Genomic DNA, 23,430 nt, shown 5'->3' with positions numbered 1-23,430 from the left:
GGGACGACAGAGGTTGAGATGGCTGGATGGCATCACTGACTCGATGGATGGGAGTCTGAGTTGGTGATGGACAGGGAGGCCTGGCGTGCTGCAATTCATGGGGTTGCAAAGAGTTGGACACGACTGAGCAACTTCACTTTCACTTATGGGCTCAACAGTGCCTAGAGGGCCTATTTAAATGCATGCTTTCTTTTCTGTCTTTGGCATCCCTGCAGATATCTGAAACATGAAAATATGGATATATACCCTCCCTCAAATATTTTATCTATATTAACTATATCTTTGTTTAAAAAAATTGTTTATTTTTTAAATTTCTGGCTGTGCTGTGTCTTCGTTGCTGTACAGGCTTTGCTCTAGTTGCAGAGAGCAGATGCTTAGTCACAGTCGTGTCCGACTCTTTGCAACCCCATGAACTGTATAGCCTGACAGGCTCCTCTGTCCATGCGGATTCTCCAGGCAAGAATACTGGAATGGGTTGCCATGCCCTCCTCCAGGGGATCTTCTCAACCCAGGGACTGAACCTAGGTCTCCCACATTGTAGGTGAATTCTTTATTTTCTGAGCCACCTGGGAAGCCCAAGAATCCTGAAGTGGGTAGTCTATCCCTTCTCCAGGGGAATTTTCTGACCCAGGATTCAAACCAGGGTCTCCAGCATTGCAGGTGGATTCTTTACTAGCTGAGCTACCAGGGAAGCCCTATATTATCTGTATCTTTATATTTTGAGCGCAACACCTGATTATAGCCATATATCAAAATTAAGTACAAAGAATAACTGAGAAAAGAGAGTAAGAATATGCAGAGAGCAGGGGTCACTCTCTAACTGTGGTGGACGGACATCCCTTGGCAGCGGGCCCTCCTGTTGGGGAGTACAGGCTCTAGGGCACGTGGGCTTCAGCAGTTGCAGCACATGGGCTCAGCAGTTAGGGCTCCTGGACTGAGTTGCTCTGCAGCATGTGGGATCCTCCTAGATCAGGGATCAAACCCATGTGTCCTGAACTGGCAGGCGGATTCTTTACCACCAAGCCACCAGAGAAGCCCTATATTATCTGTATCTTTATATTTTGAACTCAACACCTGATTATAGGCATATAATCAAAACTGTGTACAAAGAATAACTGAGAAAGGAGAGTAAGAATGTTTTTCTCTAATAACTTAAATGTTGAGTAATCTCAGCTTTCCTAATAAAAGAGATTGAAAACACAAGTATATCTTTACTTTACTGTAATTGTCAGTAAGTCACCTTTCCCACTTCGGTATTGGCTCAGTTGCTGATGATGGGCAACTTTAATAGAATGTTGAGATTATACTGCTGCTTTCCGGTAGGTTACTGGTTTTTAACTGCTGGGAGGAAAAAACCAGTAGAATAAATAGAATACATTCACACCAATATGAAATTCAGCCTGTAACTTTCCAACACCAAAAAAAAAAAAAAAAAGGTAATTAATTATTTCTTGGCTGTTTAGAACTTTTGTTATCTGTAACTGCATTTAGTATTTATGATTTGACTATTTTGAATACTGTTTGGAATCAACTGTCTAATACTCCAGCTTGTTTGAAAAACTGGGAACGAGGTGAATTTTTTCTCATGAATCCTTTATCTCCTTTTCTGTGGCATCTTTCTGCATTCTCCACTCTGCCAGGGACTTGTGTTCCGCCGCTGCTCTCCAGACTGCCTACTGTCCCCATTGCAGACTCATTAGCTTGGCAGCTGTCCTTTCCTTCCCTTTCGGCACTGAGCTCCTGTTTCCTGCAAGTCTTCCTCAGGTTGGTAACTGATAAACTAATTCAAAACTAACATGTTAATGGCTGACAGCTGCCTTGGGAATCTGGGGCAGCGGTTTGGGGAAGATGTCTCCCTATGGCTTTCAGATCCCACCTGGGAAACAGATTAATTAGCTTATCTCTAAGAGGGGTCTTGTTCCTAACCAAATTAATTGACAAGTACTGTATGTTTGGAAAGCCTGTATTGTTTAAATATAAAATATTTCTTTATTATGAGGTAGGTTATTTGCTTAGATTTGATTGTGTCTTCCATGTGTGAATTTTTTTTTTTGAACATCCGGATTTGAAGTGAGAATTAGGAAACTGATCCCAAAATCACATAGCAGAAACTCATCTTTTTTCTGGCTTTGTTACTATTAGATATATCCTTATATGCAGTCTTATATTAATCTTTCATAAAATAGGAATAAAGTGTGGTTATATCCATAGAAATGTCATGGAAATTAATGATTATTCGTTACAAATATAAAATAAATAATAATTATAATTAAAATCATAATCTTGTGGTTTCTACAATATTACCATTTATAAAAGTACACAGGTTTAAATATATCATTATAAATTTATCCTTTAAAATGTATATAATGTTAATTCATATCAATATTAAATCAGGATGGATAAAACTTTGGAAATGTTAGACACTCAAAATGAATTTGCTGTAGAATTTAACTTTTGTGTATGTGAACTGATTCCCTACTTAGCAAGTCAATAAAATAAGAAAATGATTGGAACTTCAGCACTAATTATTGGTTCTAAATCAATACTGCTGATTGATACAAACTGAGCTATAATTTTGTTTCATATATATATTTCAGTATATATATATTTTTTCAGTATATATTTCAGTTGCAGACCTCATGAATCTGGTTTTAAACTGTAGTACCTAATTTGGATTTCTCCTTGAGGGAGAAATCGGGGGAAATTTTTGCATTGCTCTGAAAGCAGAATTGTTTTCAGAATATGTTGAAAGATTCTTATATATTTTTACTATCATCCAGATACTTTAATTAACTTTCAATACTTTGTGGACAATTTTGGAATCATATGTACTTCTTTCAGTTAAATAAAAAAATGTTTGGACTATCACATGAGCATGATTAAACATTGTGCATCATTTTAGCAAACATCATATTTGCTCATTTATTTTGCTTATGTGAATGATGAACCATAACTTTTTGACTAATTGGTAATATAGACTGAAATGTGCAGACAATGGGGTTGCTTTTTCATTGTTGCATCAAATTGTAAAAATTAAACTGGATCTATATTTTCAGAGCTTGATAAATCAGAGACAAAACTCAGAGGTAATTTGTGAATTCTGCTTATTCTTTCTGACCCATTTTAAGTAGATTTTTCTGTTTACCTGTGAATTCTTTAAACATTTGCTGTACAATGATCACTCAGTTATTTAGCATGGATTTATTAGGTATCCTTTATAGGCATAGCACTTGGCTAAAGGATATTTGAGTATAATGATCTTATTTTCTAAACCAAAACAAATAGGACTCATGCTCAGACAAATATCTCTGGTGACTGTGCTTCTGTATCATAGAAATGAAAACTATCTAGGACAATCTCAAGCACAATGCTGCCAAATACACATTACTTGAAAAAAAAATAAAGACATCTATAAGGTAATAATCAAATGACTTAATGAATATCAATTATATGTCAAGCACTTTGCATACAGTATAGTGTACCTAATTTTTACAGCAACCCAGCAAGATAGGTGCACTTATTTCCATTTTATACTCGCAGAGGCTGATGTTTGGAAGTGGGAGTGAGATGGTTATGTAATTTGCCTGATATCAAATGGCTGGTCAGTGCCAGAGCAGTCAGAGCTGATCTAACATGGCCTATGGTGTCCCAGTATCTCAGTGTACTGATACTCGTGGTTAGAAAAGAATGAGGAACTCAAATATGATACTAGGTGTGGGTGAAATGTTTGATAAATGAAGCAACTAAATTAAATTATGTTACTAAACAATTTTGAAACTCTGAAATGCACTAGTAATATTCACATTTTTCTTTTACTCAATCAGATCAGATCAGATCAGTCGCTCAGTCGTGTCCGACTCTTTGCGACCCCATGAATCACAGCACGTCAGGCCTCCCTGTCCATCCCCAACTCCCAGAGTTCACTCAGACTCATGTCCATCGAGTCAGTGATGCCATCCAGCCATCTCATCCTCTGTTGTCCCCTTCTCCTCTTGCCCCCAATCCCTCCCAGCATCAGAGTCTTTTCCAATGAGTCAACTCTTCACATGAGGTGGCCAAAATACTTTTACTCAATAAGAAGGCTTATTTATGAGATTCTATTGTTGAACCTTCTTTTCTAGAGTAAACCTTGTAGAATTTGTACCAAAAAAAAAAAAAAAAAAGGAGGAGGAAAGGGAAGGAAAGGATGGAGAAGGGAATCAGGAGTCAGACAAATCTGGGCTGACTATTGTGTATATGGCCTCCACTACTAAGTAGCTGTCTGACTGAGCAAGTAGACTTAACTCCTCTGAGCCTTAATTTTCTCATGAGTAAAATGGGTTTAATAATACCTATATTGAGGGATTATGAGGATTGAATTGAGATAATACATATATAGCACTTAACGCAATGCCTACACATCAGTTCAGTTCATTTCAGTCACTCAGTCGTGTCCGACTCTTTGTGACCCCATGAATCGCAGCACGCCAGGCCTCCCTGTCCATCACCAACTCCTGGAATTCACTCTAACTCATGTCCATCGAGTTGGTGATGCCATCCAGCCATCTCATCCTCTGTCGTCCCCTTTTCCTCCTGCCCCCAATCCCTCCCAGCATCAGAGACTTTTCCAATGAGTCAGCTCTTCGCATCAGGTGGCCAAAGTACTGGAGTTTCCACTTTAGCATCATTCCTTCCAATGCACATCCAGGACTGATCTCCTTTAGGATGGACTGGTTGGATCTCCTTGCAGTCCAAGGGACTCTCAAGAGTCTTCTCCAATACCACAGTTCAAAAGCATCAATTCTTTGGTGCTCAGCCTTCTTCACAGTCCAACTCTCACATCCATACATGACCACTGGAAAAACCATAGCCTTGATTAGATGGACCTTTGTTGGCAAAGTAATGTCTCTGCTTTTGAATATGCTATCTAGGTTGGTCATAACTTTCCTTCCAAGGAGTAAGTGTCTTTTGATTTCATGGCTGCAATCACCATCTGCAGTGATTTTGGAGCCCAAAAAATAGAGTCTGACACTGTTTCTATTGTTTCCCCATCTATTTCCCATGAAGAGATGGCACCAGATGCCATGATCTTCGTTTTCTGAATGCTGAGCTTTAAGCCAACTTTTTCACTCTCCTCTTTCACTTTCAAGAGGCTTTTTAGTTCCTCTTCACTTTCTGCCATGAGGGTGGTGTCATCCGCATACCTGAGGTTATTGATATTTCTCCCGGCAATCTTGATTCCAGCTTGTGCTTCTTCCAGCCCAGGGTTTCTCATGATGTACTCTGCATATGAGTTAAATAAGCAGGGTGACAATATACAGATAGGAGCATTCAATAAATGTCATCTGTTATTTGTTGTTGTTGTTGTTATTTTTATTATTATTTCATAGTAACAATTCAAAGAAGAGTGACATTGATATATGCTAGTAAAAATGTTATTGCTGGTGAAAATTTTTATAACATAGATCTTCTGATCTCATGTAATTCTCTTTTATCAGATTTAATAATTACTAATAAAATTATTTCTGAAAGATAATTTCATTTTTTAGGATTCTGCTTTTTAAGAAGTTTATTACTTTTGTGCTTATAGTAAATCTAGATGAAGCAGTAATAGAATAGAATTAACAAATATTTATTGAGCAACTATGTGCCAGGCACTGTTTAGGAGTTGGGTCTCTAAGGCTGAGCAAATGGTGCCCTCATGGAGTATACAGTCTAGTGGGAGAAGCAGAAGAATCAAATAATCACACAAATAAATGTAAAGTGGTCCTTGTAGTAAGGGCTACAAGAAGATGTAGATGGTGCTATGAGAGACTGTAGAAAACATATTTAATTTAGCTAAGGAAGTTATGCTAGGCTTCCATGAGGAAGAGACAGATAAGCTCTGAAGGATGGGTACAAGTAACTAGAAGAAAACCCTGGGAAGAATATTCCCAGCAGAGAAAGCAGCATCAGGAAAGTCAGGAGCACCAGGGACTGAAAGAGAGTCTGGATAAGAAGGATGCCCAAGCAGTGATTGGAATAGGAACTGGAGTAGGTGAAGGTCTAGAATGACCAGGATTTCGGAGGCTGTGCTAAGGAGTGTGGGCTTTAAGGACAATGGAAAGACAATGAAGGTTGAAGAGTTGAAAGTGACATTCAGTTTTCAGTTCAGTCACTCAGTCGTGTCCAACTCTTTGTGACCCCCATGAACCGCAGCACGCCAGGCCTCCCTGTCCATCACCAACTCCTGGAGTCCACCCAAACCCATGTCGTGATGCCATCCAACCATCTCATCCTTTGTCATCCCCTTTTCCTCCTGCCCTTAATCTTTCCCAGCATCAGGGTCTTTTCCAATGAGTCAGCTCTTTGCATCAGGTGGCCAAAGTACTGGAGTTTCAGCTTCAACATCAGTCCTTCCAATGAACACCCAGGACTGATCTCCTTTAGGATGGACTGGTTGGATCTCCTTGCAGTCCAAGGGACTCTCAAGAGTCTTCTCCAATACCACAGTTCAAAAGCATCAATTCTTCTGTGTTCAGCTTTCTTTATAGTCCAACTCTCACATCCATACATGACTACTGGAAAAACCATAGCCTTGACTAGACAGACCTTTGTTGACAAAGTAATGTCTCTGCTTTTTGATATGCTGTCTAGGTTGGTCCTAACTTTCCTTCCAAGGAGTATTTAGTCAGTTCAGTCGCTCAGTCATGTCCGACTCTTTGCAACCCCATGAACTGCAGCACGCCCAGGCCTCCCTGTCCATCACCAACTCCCGGAGTTCACACAAACTCATGTGCATCGAGTCGGTGATGCCATCCAGCCATCTCATCCTCTGTCATCCCTTTCTCCTCCTGTCCACAATCCCTCCCAGCATCAGAGTCTTTTCCAATGAGTCAACTCTTCGCATGAGGTGACCAAAGTATTGGAGTTTCGGCTTTAGCATCAGTCCTTCCAATGAACACCCAGGACTGATCTCCTTTAGGATGGACTCGTTGGATCTCCTTGCAGTCTATGGGACTCTCAAGAGTCTTCTCTAACACCACAGTTCAAAAGCATCAATTCTTCGGCACTTAGCTTTCTTCACAGTCCAACTCTCACATCCATACATGACCACAGGAAAAACCATAGCCTTGACTAGACGGACCTTGGTTGGCAAAGTAATGTCTCTGCTTTTCAATATCCTATCTAGGTTGGTCATAACTTTCCTTCCAAGGAGTAAGCGTCTTTTAATTTCATGGCTGCAATCACCATCTTCAGTGATTTTGGAGCCCCCCAAAAATAAAGTCTGACACTGTTTCCACTGTTTCCCCATCTATTTCCCATGAAGTGATGGGACCAGAGGCCATGATCTTCGTTTTCTGAATGTTGAGCTTTAAGCCAACTTTTTCACTCTCCACTTTCAATTTCATCAAGAGGCTTTTTAGTTCCTTTTCACTTTCTGCCATAAGGGTGGTGTCATGTGCATATCTGAGGTTATTGATATTTCTCCCGGCAACCTTGATTCCAGCTTGTGCTTCTTCCAGCCCAGCATTTCTCTTGATGTACTCTACATATAAGTTAAATAAGCAGGGTGACAATATGCTGCCTTGATGTACTCCTTTTCCTATTTGGAACCAGTCTGTTGTTCCATGTCCAGTTCTTACTGTTGCTTCCTGACCTGCATATAGGTTTCTCAAGAGGCAGGTCAGGTGGTCTGGTATTCCCATCTTTTTCAGAATTTTCCAGTTTATTGTGATCCACACAGTCAAAGGTTTTGGCAGTCAAAAAGCAGTCAATAAAGCAGAAAGAGATGTTTTTCTGGAACTCTCTTCTTTTTTCCATGATCCAGAGGATATTGGCCATTTGATCTCTGGTTCCTCTGCCTTTTCTAAAACCAGCTTGAACATCTCAAAGTTCATGGTTCACGTATTGCTGAAGCCTGGCTTGGAGAATTTTGAGCATTACTTTGCTAGTGTGTGAGATGAGTGCAATTGTGCTGTAGTTTGAGCATTCTTTGGCATTGCCTTCTTTGTGATTGGAATGAAAACTGACCTTTTCCAGTCCTGTGGCCACTGCTGAGTTTTCCAAATTTGCTGGCATGCTGAGTCCAACACTTTCACAGCATCATCTTTTAGGATTTGAAACAGCTCAACCGGAATTCCATCACCTCCACTGCCTTTGTTCGTACTGATGCTTTCTAAGGCCCACTTGACTTTACATTCCAGGATGTCTGGCTCTAGGGCAGTGATCACACCATCGTGATTATCTTGGTTGTGAAGATCTTTTTTGTACAGTTCTTCTGTGTATTCTTGCCACCTCTTCTTAATATCTTCTGCTTCTGTTAGGTCCCTACCATTTCTGTCCTTTATCGAACCCATCTTTGCATGAAATGTTCCCTTGGTATCTCTAATTTTCTTGAAGAGATCTCTAGTCTTTCCCATTCTGTTGGTTTTCCTCTATTTCTTTGCACTGATTGCTGAGGAAAGCTTTCTTATCTCTCCTTGCTATACTTTGGAACTCTGCTTTAGATCTTACCAAAAAAAAGAAAATCTATAGCATGGAGAGCTGCTAAGAAAGAAGGAAGAATAACTACAGGTGGAACAAGAGGGCACGGAACTATTTGAAGCTAGGCATGATTGGTTTGCATTTGGATGCTCTCCATGGTGGTGGTAGGAAAATTAAATTCGATTTGAGTGATATTTAAAAGAAACAAATGGAGAAGGAAATGGCAACCCACTCCAGTGTTCTTGCCTGGAGAATCCCAGGGACGGGGAGCCTGGTGGGCTGTCGTCTCTGGGGTCGCACAGAGTCAGACACGACTGAAGCGACTTAGCAGCAGCAGCAAAAGAAACAAAAAGTTTTTTATGGAATGGATCATAAGAATTAAAGGACAATGAAGTAAGTGGTTTTACCATGAAATATAGGCATGCTTTAGAGATAAAGTAATTTGGGAGCTAATTGTATTCACAACCACCACAGCAATAAATCAAAACAAAAACGTTCCTAGAATGTAACTGAAGACTAAGTGCTATTAACAGATAAAATATTTTATCTACACATTATTGACTATAAAAAGCATTAGTAAAAATCTAAATTATTTCTGTTTTGTGGTGGTAGCCGTGATGTGGAACATTTACATGTCTTCTTATAAAATTTGAAATGGTATGTTAGATGTACTTTCAGATTTCCACATGCAAATTGTGATTGTACTCTTCTTAATGATGCATTAATCTTGATCATCTTTCATCCCAGCATGGTAAAAACCTTTGCAGATATTAAAATTCACAACCCCTCTGACAAACAGTTCATAGGTAATTAAATGCTGTTATCTACCCACTTGATATATAAATTGTGTGTGTGTGTGTGTGTTCAGTTGCATCTGACTCTTTGCAACCCTATGGATTGTAGCCCGCTGGGCTCCTCAGTACATTGGATTTAGGTTACCATTTCCTACTCCAGGGGATCTTCCCAACCCAGGAATTGAACCTGAGTCGCCTCTGTCTTCCACTGGCAAGCAGATTCTTTACACTGAGCCATCAGGGAAGCCCCAATATATTAATCATTTCCTGGTTAATATGCCCTCTTACCTATTTAGAGTGAAATATTAAAGTTTAAATAACAATAATGACACAAGTCACAGAGAAATACAAAGGAGTTTAAAATAACTAGGAAAACTCTATTCAACCACAGAGCTCCTTTAGAAATATGTGAAATCTTAAGCTTATACTAGTTCATGGTGGACCTAAGACACTGAAAATTAATTCATTCTTCAAGAAATATTTATAGATGTCTATAGTGCATCAGACATGTGCTGGAGCGGGTAATACAAAGATGCATAAATACAGCAGCACTGGCCCCTGTCCTTGAGGAGCTATGAGGGAAGCCATCAAGTAAGCAAATAATTATACTACAAAGTGACAAGGGCTATAACAGGAGTGTTTACAAAACTGCTATCCTACTGATGCATAAGGCTATTGTCACGTGAAAACAAAAAATACGTTCCTAAAAGTAATAACAATGACTTCAGAGACTCTGTTCATGACACTAATTTTTCTAAAGCACGAAGCTGTTTTCGTACTATGAAATAATGTGAGGGGCCTCACGAAATCTATGAATAAGCTGGTTCTTTGTCAAGCATCTAATTTAAACCTCTGATTTTATAGATTCGTTAACCCACCACTGAGAAAACTGAGTGCCTACCACTACCAGAAGTTTAGTGAATAGAGTTAACAGCAGAGACTACATCTCTTTGGAGTGGGTAGCCAATACCTTCTCTAAGGATTCTTCCCAACCCAAGGATCAAACCCGGGTCTTCTGCATTGTGAGTCTTCTGCTTTGCAGGCATATTCTTTATCATCTGAGCCACCAGGGAAGTCCACTGTTTAAAACATGTACTTACTTCAACCTTGTTCTTGGTTAAAAAAAGGAAAAAGTACTTCAAATCTCTGTAAATTCATACAATAGAGATGCAGAAAATACAGTCCAGATTATTTCTAGTGTTCATTCGTTCATATTCCTTTACTCAGGATATATTAAATAGGGTCAGGTCTTATTTTAGGGGAGGAAGGCCAACTCCCATCCCAGGAATACTGACGTAGGAACAAGTGGATACAATGTGTTACAGGAGCTCTGTAAGGGAGTAAGGAGAAAAAGAAAGAGACTTTCAGCATTATGGGTGTTTGGGGGCGGGAGTACAGGAAGTGCTTCCTTGAGAAGATAGTGCTTAGTCTAATATGTATTCTTAATCTGTACTTGCAAAACAAGGGCATGGTCTTTGCAATTATATCTGACTTGTACAAAATTTGGAGGCAATAGTTGCTTTTTTTCGGGCCAATTAAAGTTATGTAAGAACTTTCCTAGGTCCTGCTTATTTTGGAAATTTTAGCCCTAAGTTATTGCATTTATGTTTTCTCTGACTGTTGACACACACTAATGAGCTTTTGTTCTTGAACAGACTGGTTGCAACAGCTTTGGAATGTGTTTGTTAAGTTAAAAGACAAACAGAAACACTACAGTTCAAATTTAGCTTTCTATTAGACCTGCTACTTTGCTTCAGACTTTAAACTGTGCACAGATAATGCAAAAAACAGATAAGTGCAAGTTGCTGAGAACCTTCTGTGCTGATTGCCTCTTGGGAATCAACATTTGAATATACTTCCCAAGGTCTGAACATACAGTAGGAGTGGACTCTGGAAGATACAGGCGCCTACCTAGTTGTGAAACCCATTATTATGAAGAACAGAGTCACAGCCAAATGAAATTTTAGGCTGTCCTTGAGGACATGCATAGAAAGTTATGTTACTAATAGATGATTTGTAAGCCTGAAGCCTTCAAAAGATTCAAGCAATATTCAGGCTAAAACAAAACCTGCTACTTTGTTAGAATAGAGAGAATATGCTTTTTGTTGTGAAGCTAAGTCCTAGGAGAGTCAGAGACTAAATAAATATAGATAGCAAGTCCCAAAGAATCTTATTTTATACTGAGTGGCATTGAGCTACCATATGAACCAAGGTGGCAGGTGTTTAGTTGCTCAGTCGTGTCCGACCCTCCTGTGACCCCGTGGACTGTAGCCCTCAAGTCTCCTCTGTCCGTGGGATTTCCCAGGGGAGAATACTGGAGTGGGTTGCCATTTCCTACTCCAGGGGATCTTCCCAACCCAGAGATTGAGCCCACATCTACTTCATTGGCAGGCAGGTTCTTTACCACTGAGCCACCAGGGAAGCCCAAGACTCAATGACCTTCCTAGAAAAGTGAAGTGTTGCTGTTGCTATAGCATAGAAGCATCAGAGTGGTGTTTTTAGTGGGTTAGATCGGGGGCTTACAGGAACTCTGAGGAAGAACAGAACCAGCATAGGCATAGAGCTGAAATGTGTGAGTGGGGGTGTAACTTTGAGGGGAAAACACTAGAACAACGTATAGACAAGGTTGGGCCCAGATTGTGTTATAATGGGTGCCTGCACAGCCTTTTTTGGCCCAGCATTTTTTTAAAGGTAAAATCAAGTTAAAATGAACATGAAAGCCTAAAAGTAGAAAAGAGATCTCTCAGGTTGCACAGATAAGGTATGATTAGTCCCACTCTTGGTGGGAGGGTGACTAAAAACATTGACCACTGATTTTGCGCCTACGTGTAATAGAAAGAACAGCGTGTCTATAGTAGAAAAGTAGAGAGTTCATGATGGTATGGGCTTCCATGGTGGCTCAGGAGTAAAGAATCTGCCTGCAGTGCAGGAGCTGCAGGAGACCTGGGTTTGATCCCTGGGTAGGGAAGATCCCCTGGAGGAGGACATGGCAACCCACTCCAGTATTCTTGCCTGGAGAATCCCATGGACAGAGGAGCCTGGCGGGCTACAGTTCATAGGGTCACAAAGAGTCGGACATGACTGAAATGACTTAGCACACACAGGATGGTATGATAGTTTGATTTAGAATAGAAAACTTGCATTCCGGAGAGGGCAGTGAACCCATCTATCTCTATGTGTTGTTTGTTAAGTTCCATTTTTCATTGGAAAGAGCATTCTAGGTGCATCTGGTAAGGGTCTGGCACACCACAGATTCTAGAAGTTCTTTTTCTTAGCTTCCACTGGTGGGCTGTGTAACATCTTAAACTTTTTATTTTGAAATTATCGTAGAGTCACAGGAAGTTGTTTTTAAAATGTACAGAGAGATCCTATGTACCCTTCACTCTCAGTCTGGGCACTTTTTGAGTGGGATCTTTCTTCCCTTATATTTTCCAAATGGTTACTGCTACTTTATGGGAAAGTTCTCTTGTAACCAAACATTTTTCTGAAACTCTCTTATTAGTAGTAACACTTTCTTAGTTGACTCTTGGTTTTCTGGTTTTACATCATCTACACACAGTCATAATTTCTCTTTTTTTTTTTTGAGACTATACCTCTTATTTACTTTTTTTATCTCATTTATTAACTAGCTTCCTGAACAAATATGAGGAATAGCAATAATTATGGGGATTTTTTTGTTTTCTATTTTGGTGGAAATGTAACCAAAATTTTAATGTTAAGTTTGAATTAAAAAAAAAAAAGATGAGTTTTGCTTTGCAAAACATAAGCTTTATTGTGTCTTCATTTACCCTTTTGTTTGTTTACAAACCAGGAACAGACATTGAATCTGATCAAGTCCTCTTTCGTTCTGTCTCAAAGCACTCTTGGATTTTTACTCTTTTGATCCATTAATGTCGTGAAATTAATTTATTGATATCCTAATGTTGAACCATCTGTTCATTCTTGAAATAAGCCCCACTTGGTTAGGGTGTGTTATTCTGATACTTCACCACTGAATTTGGTTGCTAGTATTTTATTTGGGAATTTTGGCATCGGTTTTCATAAATAGTGTTAATCTGCTGTTTTCTCTTTTTTGCCACTTTATTTTTTTTAATTGAAGGATTATTGCTTTACAGAATTTTGTGGTTTTCTGTCATACACCAGTAAGAATCAGCCATAGGTACACCCATGTCCCCTCCTTCCTGAGTCTCCCTCCCACTTCCCTCCTCATCCCACCCTTCTAGATGGTCACAGAGCCCCTGTCTGAGTTCCCTGAGTCACACTGTGGCTTTCTTTTGTGTGTGTGTATGCTGAGTGCCTCAGATTTTGTTCTCAAATTATTCTAACTTTATAAAATGAATACCAATAAAGCTTTCCATAGCATTCTGTTTTCTAGATTAGATATTATTGATTGTAATCTACGTATACCTCAAAGTTTTGGTTGAATTTGTGTGGAAATATTTATGAGCCTGGAATCTACTTCCACTCTTTCTAGATAAGGAAACTTCATTTCCCAAGGCTTTGTGTACCAAATGGAAAATTAACACTCCCATCTTACCAAGGCATTTGCTATCTGCAACAGCCTGTTGTTTCTCCAGCATGATGAATTATCCTGAACTATTATAAGGATATCTGGCAAATAAGGGATTCTTTTCATCTGATAGGACAGACTTTACCAAAAGCTTCAATAATCTGACGTGGAGGGGAAATGAAACTTCTGTATTTGTGAATTTCCCATATATGATCACCCAGTGGTTAGCTGTCCCTCCCATCCCAGCCCCCACTTGCAGCTTCACTTTTAGCCTATGGGGGAGAACCAGTCAGGCTTATATTCTCTCTTGAAAATACTCTTTCTGGCTTTGAGACTCTCTGCTGCTACCGAAAACCACTAGAAACTGACTGAAGTCCATTCTTTAAGCTAATGCCTTCTCTCTCAACAGTATACCTCTGGCTCTAGCCTCCTTGTTCTTTTAGACTCCACAAAATTTACCTAGTAAGCTTTGAAACATAGACAAATTTCATAGACAAATTTCTGTAACGCCTATTAACAAAATAACATTTTCTCTATATTTGCTGGCCTTAAGCTGAGTCAGTAGAAACAATGACTCTCCTTTGCCGTACAGAGAAACTTTGGGTCTTTTCTTGCCTTGCTCAGAGAGCCCAGAAGCAAAATTAAAGCACTTTTAATAGCGGTTCTTTTGCCCCCTTCCACCTAACAAAAATTATTCTGTTTATTTCAACCACTTACTATGAAAATCTTTTAAAATGTGAAGAAATATCACCAAAGAAAAATCTAAATGGCCAATAAACATATAAAAAGATAATTAACTTCATTAGCAATCAGGAAAGTGTAAATTTAAGCTACAGTGAGGTGTTACCACACACTCACCAGTATGGCTAAAAAAGAGACAATACCAAATATGAATGAAGGTATGCAGTTACTAGAACTTATATAATGCTTCTGATGAGAATGCCAATTTGTATGACTACTTTGAGAGAGTTTGACTATCTAATAAAGCTAAAAGTAGTCCTATTTCACTCTTATCTACACACTCACGTGTCCAAGAAACATGCATAAGAATATTCGTAGGTAAAAACTGCAAACAACTAATATTCATCAACAGAAGAATGGATAAATTATGGTGAATGCCATATAGTGATGAAAATGAATAATCTGCAGCCATATGTGAAAACATAGATGAATCTCATAAACAATGGAGTACAGGCTACCTTCTCTTTCTTTACCTGGGTAGTGGTTTTTTCTTTCTTTCTTTCTGTGTGTTTGTGTGTATATGTATGTGATAATTCATTGAGCTATGTTTATTTTGTGCACTGTTCCATGTAATTCACAATGGAAAGGATTTTTAAAAAGTGCACGTGTATACAGTATATATATGTACTATATGTAGTATATAACACTGAGACTCTTGAACAGCATGTTGAATATCATTTTGTCTTTTCTTAATGATTTAGAGGCACTAAGTTCTTGTGATACTGGGCTGAAATAAACTTGATTTATGTGGAACTTTTTGTCCTACCACTAAATGACTCCATATCCATGCTTTTTAAGTTCTTGTATCTGGTTCTTGAGTGTATTGAGTCAGAAGCAGTCTGAGTCACCTTCTGAGTGGTAGAAATGATATGTGATTTTTATACTAGCTTGTAGTTATCTCTACTTTTCAGGAAAATGTATGATACAATAAATATGAATATGTATTTTCTTGTTTGTATTAGAAAGCTCTTAAGATGTAAAAGGAAAAATTCCTCTAGATGATTTCAAGAAAAATTTAGCTAATTTTCTGTCTTATTCAACATCTTACTGTGATGACAGGAGATGGTCCTATTTCTCTCTTAAAGATACTCTTATGGATGTGGAAATACAGTTCTTTTAAAGCTAGGATAAACTGACTTCTTATCAGTCAAGGAAGGAGTTTTCAGGAGTGGTCAGAATGCTTAAATGTTGTAGATAAATTGAGAGGCATGAGGACTGCAAACAACCTTTGGAAGGAAAAAGAGGTAGCAGAGGGTTAGAAGAGTGCTGTGGAATATGGAGTATGGTGTGGAATGAGAAAAAGAAATGAAAATAGGGACATAGAGTTATCTTTCAAGATGAGACATGACATGTATATTTAATGTGGTTGGATGGATCCAGTGAAAGAGGCAATAATGAAGCTGGGTTTCAAAGGAGACTTGTGATAAAGGTGATAAAATCAACAGCCTCAGTAGAAGGGTTAATCTTGGGAAAATAAATTCATCTTTACATGTGTAGATAGGTGGCAGGCGAGAAGACAGAGGCGTTGTCGGCTAACAAATATTAATGCCAAGAATGCAGGGATCTTGTTTTCTTCTCTGATGAAGCCCAAGTCTCTAGAACTGTATCTAACATATAAAAGGCACACAGAAATATTTATTGAATAAATGGACTTTGATATCTAATCGATCTGAATTCTAATCCCAGCTCTTCTACCTACACAGAAGAGGGATCTTGGGTGATTTCTTTACCCTGCTATACCTCAGCTTTATTATCTCTAAGACAAGAATAATAATATGGAATGTAGTTCTCCTATACACGTTTGTGACATAAACCTTTAATCTGAGCCATTATGACTTTCTTATATTTAAATATTAAGCTCAGTGCTTGGCAAAGACCTTTACACCTAAAAGTTGCTCTCTAAATGATTTAAATTTAATTTTTATACTTAATTAAGAGGAATAAACTTGATGTATTATAGATCATAATATCTTTAGATATTTTTCAGGAGTTTTCTAGCTGTGGGGGCCTTAATTTTGTTGCTGCTAAGCTGCTAAGTCACTTCAGTCGTGTCCGAGTCTGTGCGACCCCATAGACGGCAGCCCACCAGGCTCCCCATCCCTGGGATTCTCCAGGCAAGAACACTGGAGTGGGTTGCCATTTCCTTCTCCAACGCATGAAAGTGAAAAGTGAAAGTGAAGTAGCTCAGTCGTGTCTGATCCTCAGCGACCCCATGGACTGCAGCCTTAACATTAAATACACATTTTATTTTTGTGAAATTACAAAAATAACTTTTTCTAATAGTTGGTCATACAGTTAGTTTTTACATAGCTCATTCTTTAGCTCTTAAATCCAAATACTTAGCAATACATTCTGGCATTTTCTCTAGCTTCATCAACAATTAAAAAGGCAGTATAGTGGACAAGGGTGAAAGGTATCTATTTTTTTTAATTTATTTGTTTTTTAACTGAAGAAAGGTAGCTTTGTATGCTAGAAGGAGAATAAGGTGTATGTGTAGAGCAGAGAGGGGAAAGCACTGTCAACTTTCCTGATAGAAAGTTCTAAAATGTAAATAACCTTTATGAAGTAAGATTAATTGTATCTAAATTAATAATGGAAAAAATTAGTATTCTCATGATGCCTTCTAAGTTTAAAACTGGAATGCCCACTTCTCGTGCTAGCATCTACATTTGTTGCTATAGGGATCGCCCAAGACTCATGTTTATGTTCTTAAATGAGTATAATTGCTATTGTTACAGACATCAGAAAAATTCTGACTTATGACCAAGAGATAACCATCACATGACAACTCTAAGTACATTTACAATTTTAACTCTTTGGAAACAGATAAAGGCAAAGTAGTACTATATTATTTATTGTTTCTTAGAAGTCAGCCTCCCAAATCTCACAATTATTTCTTGATTAATCATAGCTGAAAACATTTTATGATTAATTTACCATATGATTTCTGCCCTACCGAAACTTAAATTTTGGAGTCTGCGAGACAAACATATAGGATATACATAAATAAAACTGCTCTAGTGAGAATCAAGCCACTATCAAGATGACGTGGTAAAGTTTATATTAATAACACCAAAAAAGAGCAATAAGTTGACAGTTCTGAGGGAATCAAAGTGAAGGAAAAAAGGTTTGTTAAAGGATAACATGGGCTTGAATTTGTTAGCAGGTCAAAAAAGGAGCAACTGAGGGGAGATACTAAAGAAACAAGCATGGGATAAGATCTTAGAGGTTGAAAAAAATATGGTCAAAAGCACAGCTGTAGCCTTGGAAAGAAGACAGCAGAGGAGGAAAAGAGGGTGAGGTGAAAAGAAAATTTGGGTTGAGAACAAGTCATACTGAGTGGCCCAGATTTTGTAAATAAATGAGGAGGCAAGATGCAGCTAAGAAAGGAAGATGAGGTTGGAGTCTTGAGAAAAATGAAGAGGTTTGGAAAAACTGTTGTAGCGTGGTCAGTAGAGATGGCTTTAAAAGACATTAGCGTGTCTATGAGGCCCTACGATTAGAGGGCATGTGTTTCATAATACCTTCCAATGATAGATCAGGAAAAGGCAGCAGAAAGCAAATGCTGGGGCTGATTCACGGTGCGAATACCAGTGAGGAATTCTGGAGTGCCGGTGAGGCTCTAGAGCATCCTGATACTTGGGTCAAGCACCTGAAGAGCAGAAAGAGTATCAAGAGTTTTATTTATTTAGTAAGTATTATTTACTTTTGTATACTGATCAACTTTGCGTGTATGTGTGTGTGTGTGTTCAGTCGTGTCCAACTCTTTGTGACCCCATGGACTGTAGCCCGCCAGGCCCCTCTGTCCATGGAATTCTCCAGGCAAGAATACTGGAGTGGATTGCCATTTCCTACTCCAGGGGATCTTCTCGACCTAGGAATCAAACCTGGATCTCTTGCATTTCCTGCAATGCAGGTGAGTTATTTCCCACTGAGCCCAGTCTTCCCAATACCTGGAGGGCATCACTGCTTTGATATTCCATGTCTAAAATCCAGTGCTTCATCTTCTTCCCAAACCTATTTCTATACCTGATTGCCTCAACTTTGTTAATTATGACCTTCCTAGTCTCCTATGTCTGAAATTTCTGACTCATCTCTGACTTTTCTTCTCTCTCCCTTGATGTGTAATCAAGTTGTCACTAAATACATCCACTGAAATATTTCTCCTGGCTTTTCTTCCTTACCATTGCCAAGGCAATATTCAGGCTGTTGTCATTCCCTACTCATCCTTCTCCAGTGTCCTCTCAACTGGTTTCCCTGCCTCCAGGCTCCACTCAACACAGTCAGTCTTACCTACCACACCTAGATTAATCTTCATAAAATTTCAGTTTGTTGACTCACTCCTCATCTCAAAAAATCTTCAAGAAGCTGTGGTGGAGTCCCCAAGGGAACAGGGAGACTCTAAGAAAAGCTCATGTTTCAGTGAGAATAGGAGTAGTTGATGTCGTCAGGAGGAGATGTTGGTTTAGAGAAGGCTTCCCTGAAGAGTGACAGGTGAAGAGAATGGATAGAAGAAAGCTGGGAAGTACCAGGATTTAGGGAATAGGCTGAAGAGGAAAAGGTGATGGCAGAGACACTCAGGACAGTTCAGAGAGGTAGAAGGAAAGCCAGAGTAGAGTGTGTCACAAAACCAAATGTAGGAGAGGATGCCAAGGAACAGAATGAATAAGGTGGGCTCCTCCTTGGTTAGAGTCTATTGGATTTGGCAGTTAGGGGTTTAGAATCAAAAGCAGTTTCAGGGAGGAGTATGGGGAAGCTACAGAAGGTTGAGAAATAAAGAAGTAGAAACAAGGAGCATAGGTTTCCTTTTTTAAATGTTGGTTGAGAAAGAGAAATAGTGCTGAAGATCAAGAAAGATGTACTTAATCTCCTCCCCACCCCCACCCTCAGGAAAGAAACTTGCAGCTAGATTACAGTCGAAGGGCAGAGGTCTCAGTAGTGAAGGAAAGCCTAATATTGGATAGAGGGAAGATTGATGGATCAAGACCCTAAGGAGGTCTGAGGAGATAGAAACTAATGAGGGGGGAAAGTCTTTGTTCACTGATAATCCTCTTACTATATTCTGCTGCTGCTGCTAAGTCGCTTCAGTCGTGTCCAACTCTGTGCGACCCCATAGACAGCAGCCTACCAGGCTCCTCTGTCCCTGGGATTCTCCAGGCAAGAATACTGGAGTGGGTTGCCATTTCCTTCTCCAACTATATACAGCTTATTCTAACTGTATATATATTATGGTTGTGTATGGTTAGGTAAAAATGCATTATGAAATAACTAGATGAATTTTTGCAACTTGGAGAGGTAGCAGTTGGATGAATCATGACAGAAAACTCTAGAAGTAGGAATTGCTAACAACCTCAGCTTGAAAGAGCCAAATCATTCATTAAAGATCAAAGGTATCATTCATTATTGCTGTGAAAATCAGCTGAAAATTAAGAATATTTTCATCACTGGATATATTATTTTTCTATTGCTTTTCTAAAAACTTACCAGAAACTTAGTGATAGGTCCACAACACAGGTCTCACTGGGCAAAATAAAAGTGTAGGCAGGTTTATGTCTCTTTCTGGAGGCTTTCAGGGGAGAATCCATTTCCATGCCTCTTCTAGCTTCTAGAGATCACTGCATTCTCTGGTTTATGGCCCCCTTTCTCCATTCCACACCAGCAACATCATATCCCTCTGACCTTTATTTAGTCCTCCCTTCTATCTGACCACACCCAGAAAAGGTTCTCTACATGTGAGCAGTCACATGATTAGATTGGGCCAACCTGGATAATCCAGGCAGCTTGGATTGGAGATGCTGCACCTAGAGATGCAGCAAGCTGCCTGGATTATCCAGGTTGGCCCAATCTAAGCATCTCTAGGCCCTTAACTTTAATCATACCCGCAAGTTTCTTCTGCCATGTACAATAGCATTCAGACTCTGGGAAATAGGCTGTGGACATCTTTGGGGGCTATTATTCTCCCTACCACACTGGAACCAAGAGAGAGGTCTTTATTTTAAGAGGGAAGATTGAAATGGAAAAAAAGAGAGGTATTTAGTATTGGGGAATTTGGGTTTTGTTTCTAAAATAGGCAAGATGTTTATTCTGGTAGGTAAACTCACTCCAGCACTCTTGCCTGGAAAATCCCATGGACGGAGGAGCCTGGTGGGCTGCAGTCCATGGGGTCATGAAGAGTCGGACACAACTGAGCGACTTCCCTTTCACTTTTCACTTTCCTGCATTGGAGAAGGAAATGGCAACCCGCTCCAGTGTTCTTGCCTGGAGAATCCCAGGGACTGTGGAGCCTGGTGGGCTGCCGTCTATGGGGTTGCACGACTTAGCAGCAGCAGCAGCAGCAGCAGCAGCAGCAAACTAGTTTCTAGATGCCAGGAATGTGGGGTCTAGATGCTAGGAAGTCATTAAGAAACATCTTACTGGTAGTTGAAAAAGCTTTTTCAGCTGAAAAAGATAAATTTCACTTTTGCTAAGACAATAAAAGATGGGTGTTTTGACCTAAACATTTAGACTAGAGAAAATAGGATAGCAGCATGACTGCTGGGTTCTAGGTCTGATGATGGATACGGAGGTAAGAGGGAGAAAAGCCTAAATGTCTTAGAGTAACATTAGCATGTTTCACCAGGAACTCTTAGATTAGAATTAAATGTTCAGAACTGATTTCTGAATTTTAACTGTCTTAATTCTATCTCTTCATCCATAATCGCCAGGCAGTCCATGAATACATTGCAATATGGGGCTAGTTATTGGTGTCAAACTTACAGTATGCCATGAATACCATGCTTCAACCACTTGAGCTAACTAGTAAAAAAGATGGTGGTCCTAATTACAAATATTATAAATAATAATCATTTAAATATTTTAAGGAAAAATTGAAAGAATTTAGTACATTTCTATAATAGGTTTGAGTGCCTACAGTGTTCCAGGCATAGTAGTAAATTTTTTTAAAAGATTTTTTAAAATACATAGCAATATTTTAAATTATATCTGATGATAATAGGTTGTAGCCTGAACCCTAAAGAGGAGGAAAAAGTAGTATATTCCAGTATTTTATATTCAGTATTAACAGAAATTAGTAAATGAGATGGCAAATATTAATGCAACTTTTATCTGGTAGCTATTTACTACAGATAAACTAAAACTTAAAAATTAGTTTTGCAATTGATAAAAATAAGAACTCTGTAATTCAAATTTTAAAACTTTCTACTTGTTCATTATATGTCTTATTTTTAAAAACAATAATTAATCTATTTGGCTGAATATAGTATAACTTTTTCTGTAAATTGATATAGAGATAATAATTAAGGTAGTCTCTCTAGAGAGAGTTTCTCGGTTGTGTGTAATCTAAATTCTATTTCTAGGATAAGATGAAAGCAGCCACCTATCCGACTCTGTTTCTTTCACTGTAATCAAATTAAGTTTGTATTTTATATATCCATTTAACTTCTCATCCATCCAACAAATATGTATTGAACTCCTGTCATGGAAAAAGCACTGTGCTAGGCCCTGTGAAATATTTAACAGACATTTTTTACTTTGTATTTGCAATTCTAAACTTATTTCCAATTGCTGTGTTGAAGACTTTATTATATTAGCTATCTGTCCTGACCTGCCAGCTTACCATCTAATCTCTGTATCTTAAAAATGTTTATTCAACTTTCTACAAGTGAGAAAAATCTTCCTTTGACCCCTGTCCCCAGCAACTCTTTTCCCAGAGGCAACAAGTGTGTTATTTTACAGTATCTTTCCAGATGCATTTTACGTATCAAGCAAATATATATATACATTAAGTCTGCATTTAATATACACTAAATGCATATTTTAATGAACTTTTTAAAAATTTTTCTTATTCTTTCTTATGTCTGCATACCATTCCATTGTATGAACACATCATACTTTAATTATGGACATTTCCATTAAGATTATGCTATTTCTAACAAAGCCAAAATAGAGTCTAATATTCAAATATGTGATATTTTCCTAGAGATGGAGATTTTATGTACATTTGTAACTTTGGATAAATATCACCAATTTGCCCTTTACAGAGGTTGTACCTGTTTCCCTGGACTTACCAACATATGATGATGATCTTTGCAAATCTGAAGGATGAAAAATGTCATCTCTGTGTAGTTTTAATTTGCATTTCTCTTATTATGGGTGAGGTTGAGAATCTTTCTATATGTTTTAAAAGCCATTTATGTTCTTTTTTCTGTGTATCTTGGCTTATTGTGATTTATTATTATGACAGGAAAACAGGAAGTTATACATTAGGGAAATCATCCCTTTGTCAGTGAGTTGCAAATAATTATTTTCCCAGTTTGCTATTTGTCTTCCAACTTTGTGGTAGCCTTTGTCATGCAGAGACTTTTAATTTTTATTTTATAGAATTATCTTTATGGATTTGGGACTGTGAGTTATAATACTTAGGCTTTCACTGCTCTGAGATAATTTTAAAAATTCTCCATGGTTTCCTCTAACAAACATTCTTGATCATTACAAGTTCTAAATGCATTGTTTAGTGCATTGGCTCAATTTCCCTGCTTCAATTTATATCTGAGCTAGATTAGCAAATCAGTCCCTTGGAAATATAGAGTAGTAGTAAGGAGTTTGGACTCCATAGAGTTGATAATTTCATTTTTTCTGCTCCTGAGCTATCTGACCTTGGGCAAGCTACTTAATTATCCTCTCTGAGCCTCAGTGGCTTCATCTGTAAAATGGAAGTGATAAATAGTACTTTGTTGAGAGAACTGCATGAGATGATTCATTTAAAGCCCTTAGCACAATGCTTGACAAGCTGGAAGCATTCATTAAATGTAAACTATTTCTGTGATGATGATGATAGCCACAGACATTCTTTCAACTCCTACTTACCATCCCATAATTCATATCTTTAAGGGGTTGAATAAAAAATGAATTCAAAAATTGCCAACATTCCTACTTCAGCAT

At 38.5% G+C, this 23,430-nt stretch overlaps 1 protein-coding gene across 4 annotated transcripts in view; it reads left to right on the top strand.

Moving 5' to 3' along the window:
* Positions 1 to 1,647: 1,647 nt before the first annotated feature.
* Positions 1,648 to 23,430, top strand: part of BAZ1A (bromodomain adjacent to zinc finger domain 1A) — a 113,323-nt gene continuing 91,540 nt past the window's right edge. For 2 of the 4 annotated variants that reach the window (XM_061394119.1, XM_061394117.1), the window contains exon 1: positions 1,648 to 1,764. The gene's annotated coding sequence lies outside the window, so the exon portion shown is untranslated. The remainder of the gene's footprint in view (positions 1,765 to 23,430) is intronic. The other 2 variants (XM_061394120.1, XM_061394118.1) reach the window with 1 other exon arrangement.

This window comes from Bos javanicus, chromosome 21 (genome assembly GCF_032452875.1).
Source record: "Bos javanicus breed banteng chromosome 21, ARS-OSU_banteng_1.0, whole genome shotgun sequence".
Classification (NCBI taxonomy): domain Eukaryota; kingdom Metazoa; phylum Chordata; class Mammalia; order Artiodactyla; family Bovidae; genus Bos; species Bos javanicus.
Note: the sequence above shows the minus strand (reverse complement) of the source record. Positions and strands in the feature narration are given on the sequence as shown.